A 13,183-nucleotide genomic window follows, 5' to 3' on the forward strand; every position below is an offset into this window, starting at 1 on the left:
GTGGACAAACTGGGGGCTTGCAAGCCATCAGCCCTCCTTTGGGCACCACTCTGAGTGTCTTGGGGACACTTGGAGAGGGATGGGCTGAGGCACGGTGACCTGACCGACTGTACCACAGGATCAGTGGGAGGAAGTTGGGGACATCAGATGACAACACTTTAATTAGGGTAGATGAAAGGGCAGCTGCTACCAGGGTGGTCAGGGTAGAGATGGATGATTGGCCGGGAGCTGCCTGGGTGGCCTTCTAGGTTTTCATTTCTTTCCCACACTGCAGGCAGCAGAGCTATTCCTGAGGCTAAGGCAGAGACAGCTGGCTGGCTCCGTCCACACTCTCATTGTTTCCTTCTGCATCCCAGCTGCCACCTAGCCTCTCTGGTCTGTTGGTTCACCAAGCTCTGCTTAACTTGGGGAGTTTTCTCTGTGGAGGTTACCATCTGCCCTGCAATTGGTTTCTTGTCATTATTCAGTTATCTGCCCAGATGTCATCCCTCAGACAGGCCTTTCTATACCACAGCCCTAAGTGGTAGAGGAACCTCTAAGTGCTGTCCATGTCCATCACAGATGCCCTGTTCTCTAACTTCTGGTGGATTTATTTATTTATTTACTTCTTTATTGTGGAGATGTAATTGGGGTCACTTCTGTGTCCTCAATGGCTCAGGTAGGGCTGAGAGGACAACAACACAAATAATACCCAATGTAATAAGCTATAGGTCTGTCTATCTGTCCTCTCCCTTTAACTAGAGGTAAGGAGGCATGGACCTGGACTTCGTTGACTGTGTTTACTCACGTCCTATGGTGACCTTGGGCAAAATTCTTCAAACTCCAGTTTACTATTCATAAACTGGGGATAATCCACATGCTCACCTCATGGGATGTTGCAAGGAACGATGACAGACAGCAAAAGGAAGTGACTGGCCCTGCGCCTGGAACTGTCATGGTTATCAACAACTTTCCTATGTATATTCTTCATATTATATTGTCTAATATTTTGAGCTCTGGGGCTAGAGAGATGGCTTAGCCCCACAAGTCAGTGATTTTTAAAATATTTATTACTTTAGTTATAAAGGTAAAATGGCATTTGCATAATTAATGTGAAAAGTAGTCAGATTATACAGATTAAAGATGTATAATTATACAATTATAAATCAATGAATGTGTTTTAAAATAAGTACAGTAAATAGAAGGAAAGATACATTTTTTTTTTCGAGACAGGGTTTCTCTGTGTAGCCCTGGCTGTCCTGGAACTCACTCTGTAGACCAGGCTAGCCTCGAACTCAGAAATCCACCTGCCTCTGCCTCCCAAGTGGTGGGATTAAAGACATGCGCCACCACCACCCGGCGGAAAGATACATCTTAGAAAGATTTATCTATTTAATTTTTTTAACCTTTTATGGATTCTTTGTGAGTTTCACACCATGTACCCCAGTCTCACTCATCTCCCCATCTTCTCATATGTGCCCTTCACTTTTGAAACCTCCCCTCAAAATAAAAAGCACACACACAAACAAACAAAGCATAGGAAACATCTCATCACGGAAGCTGTAGTGTGTGACAGTGTGTCCCACAGTTTACCCCTCTGTCCACACATCTTTGCTTGCAAATGTTCATTGCAATGAGTCACTGGTCTGGTTTAAGGTCTCTGGCTTCTGTGACATCCTCATTATTGGATCCTCACCAGGATTCCTCTCCTGTTGTTGCCCAGTGTCATGGAGATCCTATAGCTTTTGAACAACAGGACTGGCCCTTTCACATGTCCTTACCATTCACACGCAGGCTCTTCCTTACCCACATGAGCAGGGTGAGCTCTCCAGCACTGCTCAGTTTTTTGCCTGCATGTATGTATATGTCTTATCTGCATGTCTGGTAATGGCAGAGGTCAGAAGAGGATGCCAGAGCCCCCACAACTGGAGTTACAGGTAGTTGTTAACCACCACGTGGGTGCTGAGAACCCTACGTAGGTCCTCTACAAGAGGCTCTGAACCACTGAGCTATCTCTCAGCCCCAAGATGAACTTTTGGCCAGATAAGTTCATTATTCTTTAGAATAATGTCTAAATCAGCCCATTTCTACCCAAATAGCATCTCATTCTGTAGCTGAGGCTGGCCCCAAACTCAGAGTAATCCTCTCGTTTCAGCCTCCCCAAAACTGTAACAGAAGGCATAAGCCACCTTGCCCATCTGTTAGTCCTTTCGTTTCATAAATGAGGAAATAAAACCCAGAGAGAGGAAGGAACTTAACCAAAGCCCCAGACTCCAGCTTCAGTTCTGTGCTTGTTCTGTAAGGCTTACAGTAGATGACCCACATAGTCTTCCAAATATTTTTTCCTAAGAACAAAAGCAACCAAAACACAGCTACACTACTAAATCAATCCAGACTTTTGGACAGATCTAAGTTTTAGCCGAGAGAGAAAGAGAGAGAGACAGAGAGAGAGAGAGAGAGAGAGAGAGAGAGACAGACAGAGAGACAGAGAGACAGACAGAGAGACAGACAGAGAGACAGACAGAGAGACAGAGTTTTGATTCATGGAGACAAACCCCTAAGATATCTTTTGAGTTTTGTTGGATGAATGTTTACTATAAACATTAAAAAAATTTAAATCCCAGCTACTCAGGAGACTGAGGCAGGAGGATAGGAGGATGATTTCAGTCTAGAAGATTACAATAAGTCTGAGAAATGTGATGAGACCCTAGATAGATAGATAGATAGATAGACAGACAGATAGATAGATAGTGAGCAAGCAAAGCAAGCAAGGAGGCAAAGCAGGAGGCAAGGAGGGTGATAGAATAAGGTGGCAGGAGGATCTGAAGTTCAAGTCCAGTCTGGGCTATATGAAAAAGAACTTATGCATAAAATGCCTTTAATTTTCTAAAGGTAAATGTAAAAATTAAAATGTAGAAATAATAAAAATCACCTACAGAGTGACTCTCAATGTCTGAGTCTTTTTCTAGACAATGTGAAATTTTCCCTAGCATGTATTGTTTAATTGTTCTCTGACTTTTGACAGACATTGTTCTCTGGCTTATCTGGTAGCATATGCCTGCAGTCTCAGTTCCTAGAGATGCAAAGGTTTGAGAATCTTGGGTTCCAGCTGGCCTGGGCAAGCTTTTTTTCTTTTTCTTAACACTATTCCACTCTTTTAATATTACTTCTTAGAACTCAGAACAAAGTTGTAGTCTACTAAAGATAGCTCCTGAGATTTCATACATGTGCTTCTCTAGGACATTTGGATATCCTGCATCCACCTAAAAGGCTGGACACAAATGTGTACTTCTTACCTGGAGAGATGAGGCTAGGCAAATCTCTGAGCTCCTTGGCCATCCACTTTGGCTAAGTTGGATAGCTCCAGGTTCAGTGATACCCTGCCTCAGAAAATAAGGAGAAGACCAATGGAGGAAGGACTTCTGAAAGTCCTCCCTCTTCTGATTAATTCTGTCTTAAAAATGTAAGACTCTCAGTGTATTGTTGAACATTCTTTTTTGGGGTAGGCATGGTGAGGACTGGAGAGATGGTACAGTGGTTAAGAACACTGGCTGACCTTCTAGAAGATCTGGGTTCAGTTCCCTGTCACCCACATGGACACTCACAAATAGTCTTTAATTCCAGATCTAGGGGGCCTGTTGTCCTCTTCTGACCTTGGAGGGCACATTTTTGGCACACACACACATCCTTTTACGTTTTTTTAAAGGAAGGTAAAGTAGAAGTCAGTGATTTAAATCCATTGAAGATTAGAATTAAATAACACAAGGCCTTCTTTCCTGCCTCCCTGTTTCTGGCTAGAGCAAGGAGCAGCCTTAGTAGATGAATGTTGACAGGGAGAAACCGAACAGCTTTCTTTCCTCTTCTATTACATAACGATACGGGGCTGAGGGCTGCATAGCATCTTAGCTCAGTAGATGCAAGCGTTTAAACACATTTGGATATCCTGCATCCACCTAAAAGGCTGGACACAAATGTGTACTTCTTACCTGGAGAGATGAGGCTAGGCAAATCCCTGAGCTCCTTGGCCATCCACTTTGGCTAAGTTGGATAGCTCCAGGTTCAGTGATACCCTGCCTCAGAAAATAAGGAGAAGACCAATGGAGGAAGACATCCACTGTTGACCTCTGGCTTCCACAAGCAGACAGACAGAGGTGAATACACATCCAATGCACATATACATGTACATGAATACACACCCAAATGCATGTGTATATGTACATGAATACACACTCAATGGACATATACATGTACATGAATACACTCCCAAATGCATATGTACATGTACATGAATACACATCCAATGGACATATACATGTACATGAATACACACCCAAATGCACACATACATATACACGAACATATATATATGCTCTCCCCCCAAGAATCAAGCAACACGTTACCTTAATAAAAAGTCCTGGGAATGAGACTGGCTATTAAAAACGTCTCAAGATGCTTATTTACATATATAAACACACATGTATAATAACTCTCTATATCATTAGTGCACTTTTTGGGTAAACACATGCTGTTTTGTTAATTCAAAAACAACTAAACTTTTATGGTATGACTGCCAAAAATGCACAGCCTGATTATAGTCATTAGGAAAACATCCAATAAACCCAGACAGAGCAACATTCTGCAAAATCCCTCATCTCAGTTCTAAAGGACAACAACAACAATAACAGCAGCAGCAGCAACAACCCAATAGCTCAAAATACAAAGAAAAATTCCAGAATGCAGGTAAATAAAGAGACATAGCCCTTGAATATAAGATTTTCTTCTGCTGCAATGGGATTATGGAGATAACTTGAGAAATTTGGATAAAGTTTCACAATTGAATAATAAGGTGGCCTCACTATCAATAAAGTAGATAATATAATTTACTCTTAAATGTTTCAGAACAAATGTATTTGGAGTGTGTGTAGGGGAAAAGGAAGGAGGGAGGGAGAGAAGAAGGAGGGATGCAGGAAGAGAGATGGAAAATGATAAACCAACCAGTAACTGTTACAAGTTGGGGAATCTGGGTGAAGAACTTACTGTAATTCTCATTTTGTTTTTTGCAGTTTTCTTTTCAAGTCTGAAATTGTGTCAAACTAAATTAAAACTCACAAACTTTAAAATGTCCCTAAATGAATAGGATAGGCATGAACTTTTGAAATATAAAGATGAGATAGGTTGTTCGTTTGTTTGCTCCTCATTTGTTCTGTAAAACTAGCTCCCAGTGCAGGGTTATTACTGTTTTCACAAACATGATTTAAGGCTATAACAAACACTGGTCCAGCGCTCAATAGAGGGCGCTGTAACACTGCAGAGCCTAAGCCACAGCCCACACGCTTAATGTGGATTCCGAGGTGTTGACCACGGCGTTGAGATTCTCACAACTGAACTCTATTCACAACTTATTTTACAAATGAGCCCACTGAGATGCAGAAAGAGAAACATGTTGCTCAAAGCCACAGCCGCAAGTAGCATCTTCTAGACACTGAGAGCATAGCTGGTGTTTCTCCAAGGTTTCCCTAGGTTCCTAAGCTGTACTAAGTGCTCTGGGTAGAAGACCTTTGTAATCATTTGCCTCCACCCATTTTGAATTCTGAGTTGAAATCCAGTAACTCAGAACCTTGTCTGGTGTCATAATAAACAGATAATCAAACAAAAAAAAAGGAAAGAAAAGAAAAGAAAAGAAAAGAAAAATGAAATCCTGGCTGTTCCTACAGTTAACTTGCTTGGCATTCCATGCCACAGTTCTGCCTGGGAATTTACTCTGAGAGAACTCACCATACACAGGGGGAGGCAGAACACAGCCATCAGAGTGGAAGGGAGTGAGACTCTCCTGATGGATACATACTTGCTGGCAAGGAGCCAGAAGCCCAGGGAAAGAAGATTGTTGGGACTCAGGGAGATAGAAAGGAGGGGGCAAGGTGCAGCCAGCCAGTTAAGAGGCCCTCCACTTTTGTCCATACCTCCACCCCAGCTCTGGCCCCTCCACTTCTGTCTATGCCCCCACCCCAGCTCTGGCTGTATCACCTCTCTCAAAACTCTCCATACTGTTCCTCTTGCTTCTTTGGACTTCCCATAACTCATGTTCCACAAAACAGCCAGAATCGCCTTTCAAAATATCCATCTTAAAAAACATTTTAGTTTTTAAGTGTACGTTGGATGTATTGCCCACATCTGCTCTTGGAGATCAGAAGAGGGTGTTGGATACTCTGGAACTACAGTTGCAGGCAATTGTGAGTTGCCCAACATGGGTGCTCTGGATTTGGGTCCTCTGGAAGAACAGTGGGGACTGCTTCTCAAGTCCCTAAAATACATATTTCAGCAGCCATATTAGAAGAAGCAAAAGTTGATCCAGGCTATGGCACTCTTCTATGATGATAGAGGTGTGAAATTTGGTTTGGATTCTGCTTTCTGAAAGGTAAACATGAAAAAGCATATTTCCATCCAATGATTAATGCTTCAACCATGGGATTGAGCCAGAAGACTTTTCTTGTATTTATGAAGATGATAGGACATTATTCCATAGTATTAAATCATGTTCACAACATATTTATTCTTTGGGGGGGAATCCTTTCATGTATTTCATCATAGCATTCTCCTCAAAATAGCTTCTAATCGGAGAGAGCTCTCCCTTACTCTCAATAAGTCAAAATGTCTTGCCAGGCTCCTCCTGAGCTGGCCTCCTTCTGACACACCTCTCTTGCTTTCTCTTGCTGCCTTGAGGACTTGCAGAGATGGTTCTCACCCTGGGGACTCTGTACTTGTAGCTCCCTCAGTCTGGAACATCCTGTGGTCTGGTCTGCATATGGCTGACAGCTTCCTGTCTTGAAAGTCTTCCCGAATGTGGCTCCTGGAGAGGACTGCCTAACTTCCAGATCCATCACTGTGCCCCTCTTTCAGATGTTCCATGTCCAGGTGATATCTCCTCACTTGTTTCTGTGTCTCTTATGCCCATCTTTCCTCCTCTAGACTGCATGCTTCTGGAAGATAGGATCTTGTTTTGGTCAATATACTGGTACCCTGAGCTGTGAGTGTCTAGCAATAGTAGGGCTATAGGACATAGTAAAAAAAATTATGAATGAATGAATGAATGGGCTGGTTGATCGAAACGAACATCACAGTGAATCAAAGCAGAGAGCAGGATGGGGAGAAATGTTTGATGGTCTTAGAGAAAGACCAAGAAGGCCCTGAGTCTGTAAACAGAAAGGAAGCACTAAAGGTGGTGGATTTCTGGAAATACAAGGTTTGTTTAACAGTGAGCAGTGTTTCCAAGGAATTAGAAAAGAGCCTAGAGGCAGGATGGTATTTTACAAATCAAGTGCAGATGACTGGTGGATTGAAAGGAAAGGCTTCAGGGAAAGGTTTCCCAGAAGACTGATACCAGAGCCAAGATCCCCTACCCCCATTTCATAGAAGATCTGTAGCCCAGACTAGTCTCAATTCCTCAACTCTCTATCCTCCTGCTTCCACTTCCCAAGTGCTGGGATTACATGTTGGGGCCACCATACCCAGCTATTCTTTGTGTGTGTGTGTGTTCAGCGAATTTTTGTTAATGGTATTCAAGAGAGTAGGGAGGGCTCCTTAGGCCCCTCCTGTTATTATGGAGGTCTGGGATGGAAATTGTGAGGCAGATGCTCAGTGTTGGGAACAGGGACTCCTCAGCAGCCGAAGGCCTCTCTCTTGCTCTCAGTGTCCTTACTGGGGTGAGTGGTCCAGGGTTTCTTACTTCTTGGAGGCCATGTAGGCCATGAGGTCCACGACCCTGTTGCTGTAGCCGTATTCATTGTCATACCAGGAAATGAGCTTTACAAAGTTGTCACTGAGAGCAATGCCAGCCCCAGAATCAAAGGTGGAAGAGTGGGAGTTGCTGTTGAAGTCTCAGGAGACAAACTGGTCCTCAGTGTAGCCCAGGATGCCCTTTGGTGGGCCCTCAGATGTCTGCTTCACCACCTTCTTGATGTCATCATACTTGGAAGGTTTCTCCAACCTTCCAACGGCATGTCAGATCCACAACGGATACATTGGGGATAGGAACATGGAAGACCATGCCAGTGAGCTTCCTGTTTAGCTCTGGGATGACCTAGCCCACAGCCTTGGCAGCACCAGCGGATGCAGGGATGATATCCTGGGCAGCCCCACAGCTATCACGACACAGCTTTCCAGAGGGGCCATCCACAGTCTTCTGAGTGGCAATGATGGCATGGACCATGGTCATGAGCCCTTCCATGATGCCAAAGTTGTCATGGATGACCTTGGCCATTGGGGCTAAGTAGTTGGTGGTACAGGATGCTTTGCTGACAATCTTAAGTGAGTTGTCACATTTCTCGTGATTCACACACATGAACATGGGGGCATCGGCAGAAGGGGCAGAGATGATGACCCTTTTGGCCCCACCCTTCAAGTGGTACCCAGCCTTCTCCACGGTGGTGAAGATGCCAGTAGACTCCACATACTCAGCACCAGTATCACCTCATTTGATGTTAGCGGGATCTCGCTCCTGGAAAAGGGTGATGGGCTTCCCGTTGATGACAAGCTTCCCATTCTCAGCCTTGACTGTGCTGTTGAATTCGTACAGGAACATGTAGACCATGTAGTTCAGGTCAATGAAGGGGTTGTTGATGGCAACAATCTCCACTTTGCCAAGTACAGAGCAGAAGGCAGCCCTGGTAACCAGGTGCCCAATACAGTCAAATCTGCTCACACCGACCTTCACCATCTTGTCTATAGGGTGAGGCTGGCACTACACGAGAAGATGTGGCTTTCTCTGGTACAGGGAGGAGCAGAGAGCCCACCCAGCTATTCTCAAACTACATTTCCTGCTTTAGCCACATAACAGCAAACACTGCAGCTCACACTTGCACAGATCTTACCACCAGTGTTTTCATGAGTGTTCCTGGCAGAATGTCTCTCAGGGGTAGGTGGGGTGAAGAGGCCTCTGAAAGAGAGCTAGAAATAAAATCTGACGAATGAGACTGCAGCTTATCTGGGTTCGGCAACTGTGGACATCATCTGAGTCCGTCCTTTAAAGAGTTAACAACCAGTCACAGGATTTAAGGATTCAGAGGTCCCAGGCCCAGAAGAGACCTAGTGGTTTGCCTTCTATTTTATGGATAAAGGATAATGAGATTAGGGTAGAGAAGTGGCTTGCTCAGAGGCAGACTCCTCCCCTGAAGACCAGGCAAAGTCTGCACAGGATCTGGTAGGATGCGGTGAAAGGGTTGGAAGCAAGGGCCTCATGTGATGCTTTATTCCTATTTGGCCACAACTGCCAGCTTAGCATTAGCTGAAGCCTGGGTTCTTTCTCTCAACAAGCTTTTATGTAGTGCTTACCAAAGCCGGGCTTGTTCTGCTACTGAAGACTGCAGTGCACACTGCCCTTGCTGTTCTTACTTTACTGAGGTTTACTTGCTAGCAGGGAGAGAGAGAGAGAGGGAGAGAGAGAGAGGGAGGGAGGGGGAGGGAGGGAGGGAAGGAGGGAAGGAGGGAGGGAGGGTGTGCATGTGTGTGTGTGTGTGTGTGCACACGCAAGTGTGTGCTTGAGTGTGTGGGGGAGAGTTGAAGGAGAGCCTGTTAGAGAAAGTGACCCAGATTCTGGGATAAATCTAGCAATGAGGAAGGAGAACTTTCCTTTCCCCTCAAAGAAATACCTGTTCCTGGGCAGCAACCCAGAAGGGAAGTGAAGGTTGACAGTGTTAGGGTTAATGGTGACACCACATATGGGCAGCAGAGATGAAGCCCAGGCATCAGTATTGTTTCAGATATCAGGTGTTGTAATTATCTATTTCCTTCCTGGAAACTCAACTGAAGCCAAAGATTCAGAGGTTAGCAGAAATAATTACACAAAGACACACTCTTCAGTTGTTGTATTTCTCTTCCTCCTCCTCTCTCTCTTTGTCTTTCTCTCTCTCCCTCTCCTCTCTGTCTCTCTGTCTCTCTGTCTCTGTCTCTCTCTGTCTCTCTCTCTCTCTGTCTCTGTCTCTCTCTCTCTCTGTGTGTGTGTTGAGATATTATGTAGCCCAGGCTGAGCCAGGACCCATTTTGTATGCTCTGTTGGCCTTGAACTTGTGTCTCTCCTGCCTCTCCCTGCCAAGTGCTGATATATAGTCATGTACCATCACATTTAGAATGGGGCAGGGACTAACAATGAATGAACCCTACTATGTGTTAAATGCAGGGCTCTGAATATACCATCCCATTTTATACCCAATAATGCAAGGAATGTATTATTGTTCGTATTTTGTTGATGAGGAAAAAAAGGCTGAGAGTGGCCATCTGTCTCGCCCAGCATCAATCAGGGTAGAATGTAAAGGGTACACTAACCATTCAAACCCAAGCTGGTTGTCTCCATATTCTGGGCTCTCTGTCTCCCATGCAAATACTAACCAAGGTTGGCCCTGCTCAGCGTCTGAGATCAGAAAAACAACCTGAAATGTTCCGTAGCCATTCTAGGCACTGAGTGATACCACAGCCTCTTTAACTTCTAAGGGGAGATGATCTAACCAAATGGATGATCCGCATGAAGGTGTGCTGTCCAAACACATAGTAGAGGCACAGCCAATGCCAACCACAGCCTTTCAGATTAGAAGTGAAATTACTTGATAGTATATACAAGACACACACACACACACACACACACACACACACACACACAAATACCACCAGGGAACTCTATAGCTGATAAACACTTTTGACGAAGTAGCTGGATACAAAGTTAACTCACAAAAAAATTAGTAGCACTCCCATATACAAATAACAGACTGAGAAAGAAATCAGGGAAAGAATACTTTTCACGGCAGTCTCAAATAATATAAATATATCTTGGGATAATATCCAAGGAATATCCTTGGGATAACCAAGGAAATAAAAGACTTGTATGATAAAAACTTCAAGTCTTTGAAGAAAGATATTGACAAAGATGTCAGAAGATGGAAAGATCTCCTATGCTCATGGATCAGTAGGATTACTGTAGTAAAAATGGCCATCATACCAAAAGCAATCTACAGACTGACTGCAATCCCTATCAAAATTTTACAGACCTTGAAAAAGACAATTTTCAGCTTCATTTGGAGACAAAAAAAACCCCAGGATAGTTAAGACAATCCTGAGCAATAAAAAAATTGCTAGAGGTATCATCATCCCTGATTTCAAGTTGTACTACAGAGTGTAGTCATGGCAGCGTGGTGGCAGCATAAAAATAGACAGGTTAATCAATGGAAGACTCAGACACCTATGGAAACCTGGTTTTGATAAAGAAGTCAGAAATACACACTGGAACAAAGAAAGCGTCTTCAACAAATGGTTCTGGTCAAACTGGATGTCTGCATGTAGAACATGCAAATAGATCCATACTTATTACCCCGCACAAAACCCAAGTTCAAGTGTATCAAAGACCTCAACATAAAACCAGATAACTGAATCTGATAGAAGAGAAAATGAGGGCTAGCTTTGAACTCTTTGGCACAGGAGAAGATTTCTGAACAGAACACCGATAGTGTATACACTAAGACTGATGATTAATAAATGGTACCCCATGAAACAGAAAAGCTTCTGTAAAGGACAAAGGACACTGTCATTTGGACAAAGTGGTGGCCTACAGAATGGGAAAAGATTTTTACCAACTCCACATCTGCTAGAGGACTAATACCCAAAAATATATAAAGAACTCAAGAAAGTAGACATTAAAAACCAAATAAAAATGGGGTAAGAGAATTTTCAAAGAAAGGCAGATGGTTGAGAAACACTTAAAGAAATGTTCAACATCGTTAGCCTTTATGAAAATGCTAATCAACTACTTTGAGAATCTATCTTAAACCTTTCAGAATGGCTAAGATCCATAGCATGAGTGACAGCTCATGCTGCTGAGGACATAGAATAAAGGGAACAGTCATCCATTGCTGGTGGGCGTGCAAACCTATTCAGTCACTATGGAAATCAATATGGCAGCTCCTGGGAAATTTGGGAATCAATTTACCTCATGATCTAGCTATATCACTCTTGTGCATATTCTCAAAGGATGCTTCATCCCACTACAAGGACACTTGCTCAACCATATTCATTGCTTCTTTATTCATAATAGCCAGAAAGTAGAAACAACCTAGATGTTCCTTAGCAGAACGGATAAAGAAAATGTGGTACATTTACACGATGGAATATTACTTATCTATTAAAAAATGACATTATAAAATTTGCAGGGAAATGGATAAACCTAGAAAAAAATCATACTTCAGTGAGGTAACACAGACCCAGAAATATAAATATGGTATATATTCTCTTATATGTGAATATTAGCCATTGAATAAATGATAACCAACCTACAATTCATAGACCCAGAGCGATTAAGTATATAGGACTGGGGGAACACATGGATCTCTTTGGAAGGGAGAAATAGAATAGGTTTTACAGGTGGGATGGGTTGGGTGGGGATGGAAACAGTAGGACCAGGTGGGGAGGGAGAGGGGAGATGGGATTGAGGAAAAGAATGCAGGAGAGAGGAGAGTCAGCTGGAATTGCGGGGGGGGGGGCGGTATTTGAGGGATGATATGGAAACCTAGTGCAGTGAGAACTTCCTAAAATCTATGATTGTTTTTCTTAATTATAAATAATGAGGAAGAATGAGGCCCAGCTGGCTATCTCTTGACACTAAGTGAAACTTCTAGAACAGGGTCTAGGTTGTATTCAATTGAGTTGTTGGCCAAGAGGTCCCATCAAAATCCCTAAACAACCCAGGCTGGGAGTGGGGCGGGTTCTCATTGCTGAGGACAATACTCAGACAACTCATTGAACATAGAGACACCAAGCTGGTGCCTATGTGGACCTTCATCCCTATGTTCTAGTTTCATTGATGAAGGAAGGTACTCTGAAGGCTTCAAAATGAGAAATGTGGGTACCAGTATAACCACAAATCTTTTTTTTCTGTCTCAATCAATCACAATCAATTTTTATTTATTGCAGAGAAATATATACTAATTCCACCCAGTCTTGTTTCAATTGATCAGTGGGAATATCAATAATAATCAATTGGTCATTGTAGAGAAATATATCCGAACTCCACACAGCCTTGTTTTGCTTGATCAGTGGGAATATCAATAATGATCTATATGTCATTGTCACATATCTCTCTCACTGGTCCCGCCTCATCGATGCTGTTTCCTCTCAGGACATCACATCCTGTGTGATGTCAGAGATCTCTCTCACCAGGTCCCACATC

At 43.2% G+C, this 13,183-nt stretch overlaps 1 pseudogene; it reads right to left on the reverse strand.

The window, feature by feature from the left end:
* Nucleotides 1-7,698: 7,698 nt before the first annotated feature.
* Nucleotides 7,699-8,692, reverse strand: LOC114630346 (annotated as a pseudogene).
* Between the last annotated feature and the right edge of the window lie 4,491 nt (nucleotides 8,693-13,183).

This window comes from Grammomys surdaster, unplaced genomic scaffold, assembly GCF_004785775.1.
Source record: "Grammomys surdaster isolate TR1022 unplaced genomic scaffold, NIH_TR_1.0 338, whole genome shotgun sequence".
Lineage (NCBI taxonomy): Eukaryota > Metazoa > Chordata > Mammalia > Rodentia > Muridae > Grammomys > Grammomys surdaster.